We start from the raw sequence: 8,061 nt of genomic DNA, 5'->3' as shown, positions 1-8,061 counted from the left end.
CCCCTCACATGGCTCTACTTTCTGGAGTGAAAATGGCTTTGGAGAGGCTGTTGCTTGTCCCGGGACATGCAGCTAAGTCTCCTGAGCTTTCCACCATGGCCTGGGCACTTAGAAACCAAAGACAGGAGCAGAGGCACTTCCTACCCTGGCCGCGAATGGCCAGCCTCTGGCCCCGTCCCCTGCCGTCTACAGAGGAGGGGGGGCTACAGCTCCAGTCCTACCACACTTTCCAAACAGCCCGACTTCAGGGATGGGAAAACAGCAATGGGGAGTCTAATTTACTCCAGGAACTACCACACTGAACCCCCATGAGCTCTAAGGGAAGGAACGAGCTACAATGTGTTGTTATGTGTGCATCTCCTTGACCCCTTTGTTATGGGGATGAATTACACCTTCAGACTTGACACGGGCCTTCACTGGTCAGGGTCTTAAAGCATCAGCATGATATCTATTTCGTATATACTTACTATATGCTAGGTATTGCGCTATACATTTTAAAGACCTAGTCTCCCCGAGCTAAGACGATGAGGTCACAGGCTCACAGATTAAAGCAGTAAGTCCAGAATCCCATTGCTAGAATACGCTTCCACATGTATGCCTAGCTGCCGTAGTAGGAACCGAGCACACTCCGGGTATTCTAAGCATTTGTAAGGTCATTCCTCTCAAATATACATGTTTTGTTTCTATAACCAAGTACAGCGAAGAGAGCACATTTTCACAACGACTTACAGACTCCCCTTCCTTCACACCATTAGAGAACTAATATGAACTATTTCTTCCAAAGTACCTCTGCCTTTGCTTTCATCCTACTTGGGAGGATATGTGAATGGTTCCTGATATAAGAAATGTCTCCTGCCTTTAACGTGCTTATGATATAGTTGAGGGAGACAGTATGTGCCCATGAACAAATGAAAGCATTTCCATGCAGAAGGTAACTTGGTAACTAAGTACCAAAGAGAAGGTAACTTGCCCAATGGTAAATATAGGCAAAAGATACACTTCAGTGGAGGCCACCAGATTCAACTACACCCAGACAACTGTGAAGAGAAACCACCCCGGTCATGGTAGGTCTGAGGCGATGAAGCTCCTTACATCCCCGCTCTCTGCTCTAAAGCTGAACTAGAGGGACTGGAGGCCAGGATTTTGTTCTGCCCCCTTAGCAGTTCATAAGAAGTAACCCGCACTGCCCCCCACCCCACCCTGGGACTGAGGTTTAGGGAAATCAGATGCACAGAAAGAATGAGCTGTGTTCGACTTCAAGACTGCTCTGAGGATTGTCCCACTGGGTTCTTCTACTCAGATTCATAAGGTTCCCCCATAATCCCTGCTGCCTGGTGTTCATGCCCTTGAGTGTCGGTGGGACCTGTGTCTTCCTTCTAACAGGATACAGTAAGGGTGTGATGGTGTATGTGTGGTTATGTGTACATGGTTATGTACTAACATTACTTAAGATTGTAGTGTAACCCAACTAGGGAACCCTACATGGCAAGGCACTGGGGACAGTGTCTTGCAGCTGAGGGGAGCCTGCAGCTAACAGCCAATAAGAAAGTGAAATCTTCAGTCCCACCTATAGCTACAAGGAAAGAAGTCTACCAACAACCTCAGTACGCTTGCAGATGGAGCTTTCTGCAGTCAAGCCTCAGATGAGATTGCAACTCTAAATGATACCTTGACCACAGCCCTGGATCTAGACCCCAAGCAGAGAACCCAGCTAAGCCACTCCTGGGCTCCTGACCCATAGAAACTATGAGGTGATCAGTCTGTGTTGTTTTAAGATGCTAAGTTTGTGGGGGCACCTGGGTGGCTCAGTCGGTTGGGCGTCTGACTTCGGCTCAGGTGACGATCTCATAGTTAGTGGGTTTGAGCCCCGCGTCGGGCTCCGTGCTGACAGCTCAGAGCCTGGAGCCTGCTTCAGATTCTGTGTCTCCCTCTCTCTCTGCCCCTCTCCAACTCATGCTCTGTTTCTCTCTGTCTCAAAAATAAACATTAAAAAAAAAAAGATGCTAAGTTTGTGGTAATACTGTTATGCAGCAACAAATAATGAATACAACCCCTATTATACAGTGATAAAATTACCAAAAGCAGGACAACTAATAACCCACTAGTTTCCCTATATGTCTTTGCCTTATTTGTTTGTCTTATTATTTTGTTCATTGGTCTTATAGACACTCATAGAAGCAAACAGTACAGGGACATGGTAACCTGAAAGGCTCTCATGGGAGAAGCACTGTCCGTTCACTTTTAAAGCAGGAAGCAACTTTAAAGATGTCAAGTAATAGCACAGTAGTAGACAAAGTTATCTGCCCAGCATGGAGTCTCTTTTCCCAAACTGCCTCCTGGTTTCCTCTTAAGGAATTATGAGGCGGACCCCATGGATTGTAAATCTAGGCCAACCTCCCTGCGATTTGACCCATTTGTCCCTAGCAGTGGCCCCTCACCACTCTGGTCCAGTTACAAGGTTGTTGCTGGGGCTCCTGTCTCCCAACTTCTGGAAAGGCCATGGCACCTACTCCTGTTCCAGCCTGATTCTCAGCCATCCACTGATTCTGCCGGCCTTTTGTGCCCTTCCAGTAAGTTTCCTTTGCTTAAAGTTGCCAATCCTTTCCACACCTGATAACTAAAGGTCTCTTACCAAATCACAGAGCGAAACCCAGAGCCAAGGCTTCCCAATTCCCAGACCAGATACTTCTCTGTTTCCTGGGCCTGGTGGAATCCAGCCAAGGAGCGAATAGATAAGGCCTTAAGAAATGCTTATCTCACCAGCAATGCAAGCAACTCACCCACGTTCCCGCAAATTTAAAATACCTGAAAGGGAATGAGATGCAAGGAACCCAGAAAACTGATAAAATTTGATACAAGAAAATTCTTTTAAACTTGGCTTTGAAACAACTTCCCTCAGCCCTCTTCTTTTCAAGTGATTAGTGTTCCTGCAGATAAAGGATAAAGAGATTTTCAGAACTTAAGCAGATAAGCTGTCTGAGCAATCCTATTAATTATATAGAAGCGTGTGGGTTGACTGCGGATTCTTTAAGGCATGTATCACTGGCTGGTTTTCAAATCTTGAGAGCCTAAAATAAGAGATAAGCTGGAAGGAAAAGTGTCATTACTTTAGGTTTAAAAAAAACTATCAATTTTTAAATCAACTTTTAAAGAAGTGATTTTATATCTCAATGTCTTATTTGAGTACATTCGGGTCAATTATTTGCTCAGCTGGATAAGTAACTAAATGAGGGCTTGTCACAATGGTCAACATTTTGCAGGACAACACAGGTAGGGAATATATTATCAATGTCTTCTGACAGTCAAGTAATTAACTGCATTTTTGAAAGGCTACAGGAAAATCTTCCATTTTCCAGGAGTTAGGCACAGAGTCTCATTTGCCCTGTAAAAACTGAATTCTATTTAAAAAGTACTTACTCAGTTTTTACCATTTGCTTAGCACTGTATCATGCAAAACAATGTCTATTATCCTACTCTGGATAAGAAAAGATCTTGTGTGGGGTTGCCTGGGTGGCTCAGTCGGTTGGACACCCGACTGGTTGGGCATCCGACTTGGGCTCAGGTCATGATCTCTGGGTCCATGAGTTTGAGCCCTGTGTTGGGCTTGGTGTTGACAGCTCAGAGCCTGGAGCCTGCTTCAGACAGATTCTGTGTCTCCCTCTCTCTCTGCCCCTCCCCTGCTCGCTCTCTCTCTCAAAAATAAATAAACATTAAAAGAAAGAAAGAAAGAAAGAAAGAAAGAAAGAAAGAAAGCAAAGATCCTATGTGTGTAAATCTTCCAGAAGATTATCCTGACTGAAAACTGTTAGTTACTATTGACTAAAATCTTTCTAAAATGATAATATAGTTCCCCAGTTTCTTAAATAGAGTATTTGGAATCTAATTTTTCTTCATGTTTCAGAAACTCATGAGCACTACTGTTTCTTTAAATTCAAAGTCAACCAACAATGTAGTCCATCTATGACACAGTAATACACTCAGAGGTTGTTAGATGTGTATCCTCCTAAAATAAATGGCTCCAGCGTATTATGCTTTTCATGCTGTTTTTATGGTTGTCTGTCTCTAAGTTCAACCTGTCTCTTCCCTCTACCCTCATGGTAATCTCTCTTCTAGCCCAGGAAAACTAGAAGATTCCAGGGGAATTGAGGTCACCACACTGACTTTAATAAACCATTCCAAGTCAATAGATTTCTAACTGCTTAAGAAATGCTCTATCTTTAAGAGCCTAAATGTCCATCAACTGATGAATGGATAAAGAAATTGTGGTTTATATACACAATGGAATACTACGTGGCAATGAGAAAAAATGAAATATGGCCTTTTGTAGCAACATGGATGGAACTGGAGAGTGTGATGCTAAGTGAAATAAGCCATACAGAGAAAGACAGATACCATATGGTTTCACTCTTATGTGGATCCTGAGAAACATAACAGAAACCCATGGGGGAGGGAAAGGAAAAAAAAAAAAAAAAAAAAAGAGGTTAGAGTGGGAGAGAGCCAAAGCATAGAGACTGTTAAAAACTGAGAACAAACTGAGGGTTGATGGGGGGTGGGAGGGAGGGCAGGGTGGGAGGGAGGGCAGGGTGGGTGATGGGTATTGAGGAGGGCACCTTTTGGGATAAGCACTGGGTGTTGTATGGAAACCAATTTGACAGTAAATTTCATATATTAAAAAAGAAAAAAAAAGAAAAAAAAAAAAAAAGATACACCTAGGTGCCAGCTCATTTCCATGAATTAAACAAACAAGCAAACAAACAAACAAACAAAAAAAAAAAAAAAAAAAGAAATGCTCTATCTTTGTCCTGTGGGGTGAAGGCCATGACCTCCCATCTCAGGTGTTTCCCTGGCCAGTCGGTGGTCTTTCTCACTGTCCACACGAATTCCAACTTGTTGATACTGGGACTCTATGATGGAATGGCAGGAATGCTGAATATAAATTATATACCTATATTCATTACTAAAATCCAACATTTAGACAATAAGGGCATTTCTGCATGAAGATACTGTAATTTTTTAAATTTTTATTCATGTTTGAGAGAGAGAGAGAGACAGAGCACAAACAATGGAGGGGTAGAGAGAGAAGGAGACACAGTTCCAGGCTCAAGCTGTCAGCACAGAGCCCAGTGCAGGGCTCGAACTCACGGACCGCGAGATCATGACCTAAACTGAAGTCACACACTTAACCAAGTGAGCCACCCAGGCGCCCCTGCCCGAAGACATTCTGAGAAAAACAACATGTCTTAGATGAACCAGGGCAAAGAGTGCGACTTGAGAGTTCAGAAGAATCATTTTCATTGAGCATCTACTATTATACCTACTTGAAAACAACATCGTAAGGTGGTAACCACTGGCCCCATTTTACAAGTCAGGAAGCTAATTTCAGAAAGCAGGAAGAACGTGTCCCAGTCGCAACCTGACGGGGCAAAGCCAGCGTGGACATGCAGAACTGCCTAACAACAACACCGCACTGATTTCAAAACACCACATTCCCGAGTGCCACCATACGAAAGCTGTCAACCATTTCCAGACTGTGGTAAGGTAAGCTGATTCCTTTTTTTTTTTTTTTTTTTTTTAACGTTTATTATTTGAGAGAGAGAGAGACAGAGACAGAGAGCAAGCAGGGGAGGGGCAGAGAGAGAGGGAGGCACAGAATCGGAAGCAGGCTCCACGCTCCGAGCTGCCAGGGGCTCGAACCCACACACAGTGTGAGATCATGACCTGAGCCAAAGTCGGATGCCTAACCGACTGAGTCACCCAGGCACCCCGGGCAGGCTGATTCTAGATTGTTCACTGGCAAGGGAGAATAGAGCTTCAAGAACATTACTCCTGAGGTGTCCCTGTTTTTCAGGCTTCCACCTGTAATGACTTATACTGTACGGAGTCATACAAGCCAGAACAACATTTCACAAAACCCCTTCTTGTTATTATGGTTGTGCTTCTGAGTTGGCCAATAGACGAATGCTTGGCTTCTCAGATCGAGTGGTTGGTGACTGCTCTGATTCTCCAGCTCACCCTTTCAAACCTTTACTTCCCTCATACAATCGTTCAAGGTCTAATTCTTATAAGAAATCCCTTATATCATAACTCACCGTGGTTCTGCATCCCTGATTAAACCCTGACTAGACAAGTGACACTTTGGGGAGCAAAAGGGACAGGGGGATGCTCCAGAGGTGGCCAGGGGCTGTCTGCTTCCCAGTGCCCACAGTATAGGATATGCCAGCAAGATGGCACTTGACAAGCTGTGGATCATTTTGGTTGCCAATATGTTCGCAGCCACAAATCTACGAGCTAAAACATTTTTAGGTCAAAGTGCCCTTTACAGATGCATTGCATGGAACTCAGCCACTGCCTTCTGCAGCTATCTGACTCAGCTCACTTATGATGCCAGGACACTCTACATCCAAGATCTCACCTGACTCAGTCAGACAGAAAATGCATGGCCCAGGAGCCAAAGTCTGGCTGCTAGTCCCAGCTTTGACCCCCAGAACAAGACACTTTACTTTTTAGGTCTGGTTTCTTCTTTCATAGACATGAGCTCAAGGAAATCATTTCTGAGGTCCCTTAGAAATAAATTTTCATGAAAAGCAAATTCAAAGTCACCAGTGATTCCTAGCACATAAGAAGAAACTGCACTCAACCAAAAGAATTTTGTCAAATATGTGGGAAAGGATTAATCCTAGGGAGGAAAGGGGGCTCTTAATGAAAGCAGTAATCCTCAGGCATGAGTACACCCAGTATTCCTCGCGGCTAAAACCAAATAAAGCAGACTTAGAATTTATTGTTGCTATTATTCCAAGAAGTTGTAATTTTCATGAAACTAATCTTACAGGTGGGGAGTCCATTTGTTGCATTGGTTTTAATATGTTGACTTTGCCTATTAGTTCTAAATTTTTTTCTGTCCGTGCCTGTGACATTATTTGAGACGTCCTGTGTCATCTAAAGCTTCAGCTTAAAATTTGGGGGAAGTGAACAGACTGGCAACTCACTCCACAAGTAGCTTTATGAATGGAATATTCTGAATATAGAGCTTGGGCGTCTCAGGATGGGAGAGAAACTTGGAGATCCTCTCATCCAAGGGTTCCCAAACTTCCAGCATGGACCTCTACTTTGGGCCCCTAAACCAGTGCCATGTTGGCTATCGGAAACCCAGATGCATCTTCTAAAGATTCTTGGGTTCCTATCCTCAGAGATGAGTCTGGGGTAAGGCCCTGGAATCGTTTTCTGTTTGGGGTTTGTTTGTCTGTTTTTTAAGTTTCCTGGCTAATTCAAATTTGTTGGTAGGTTTGAGAATGATGATCTGGAAGAATCTTCATCCAGTATTTAAATTGTCATTACAGAACTTCTGGTACTAAGACAGAGTAAGTCCATTACAACCTATTTCTCCCATTGATTATAAACAAAACCTCTAGAAATAATACAAAAGCAATTAGCTGAGGACTCTGAAAAGTAAACAGTAGCAACTAGATTGAGAAAGGAGGGCAAAACTTAAAGAACAATCGGTATGGCCGTGAACTTACTTTCCTTTTTTATTTCTTGGCATTAGTCAGAGGGTGGGCTGATGCTTGAAACTATGCCACAGGACGACAGCAAAACATGTGAAAGGAACCCCTTTTCTAGACAGAGGATCAGGAAGACAGGCCCCTGAACCTGAAGATGGGGAGAATCCCTTTAATTTTTCTATTTTTATTCTTTTTTTTTTTTTCTCCAAGTCCTCAACTAGCCCTAAGGTGCACTGCCATAGTGGCAGTGGCATTGGCATGGGCACTGAAAACCCTAAGACAACCATCCCTCAGGACACAGGTATTGGGGAAAGGGGTCTCAAGAGTCCAATAAGTATGGGATGCCTATCACCTTCTTCTTGCTCTTTTTTTCTCTTCAGGTTGCCCTGGGGCACCCCAGGTGCTCAGAAATGTGTCCCCGTGCATGGGCTAAAATTCTCAGAGAGACACTGGTTTTACAGCCAGAGAGCTAGGAAGAAAGACCCCCTGGGAGCCAGAGTCTCAGGGAAATTCCAAGGATGAGAAAATTCGAGAAGGAAACCCCTGAGGTTTGTATATGAAC

The sequence above is a fragment of the Panthera leo genome, chromosome D1, assembly GCF_018350215.1.
Source record: "Panthera leo isolate Ple1 chromosome D1, P.leo_Ple1_pat1.1, whole genome shotgun sequence".
Lineage (NCBI taxonomy): Eukaryota > Metazoa > Chordata > Mammalia > Carnivora > Felidae > Panthera > Panthera leo.
This window is presented reverse-complemented; position numbering follows the sequence as displayed.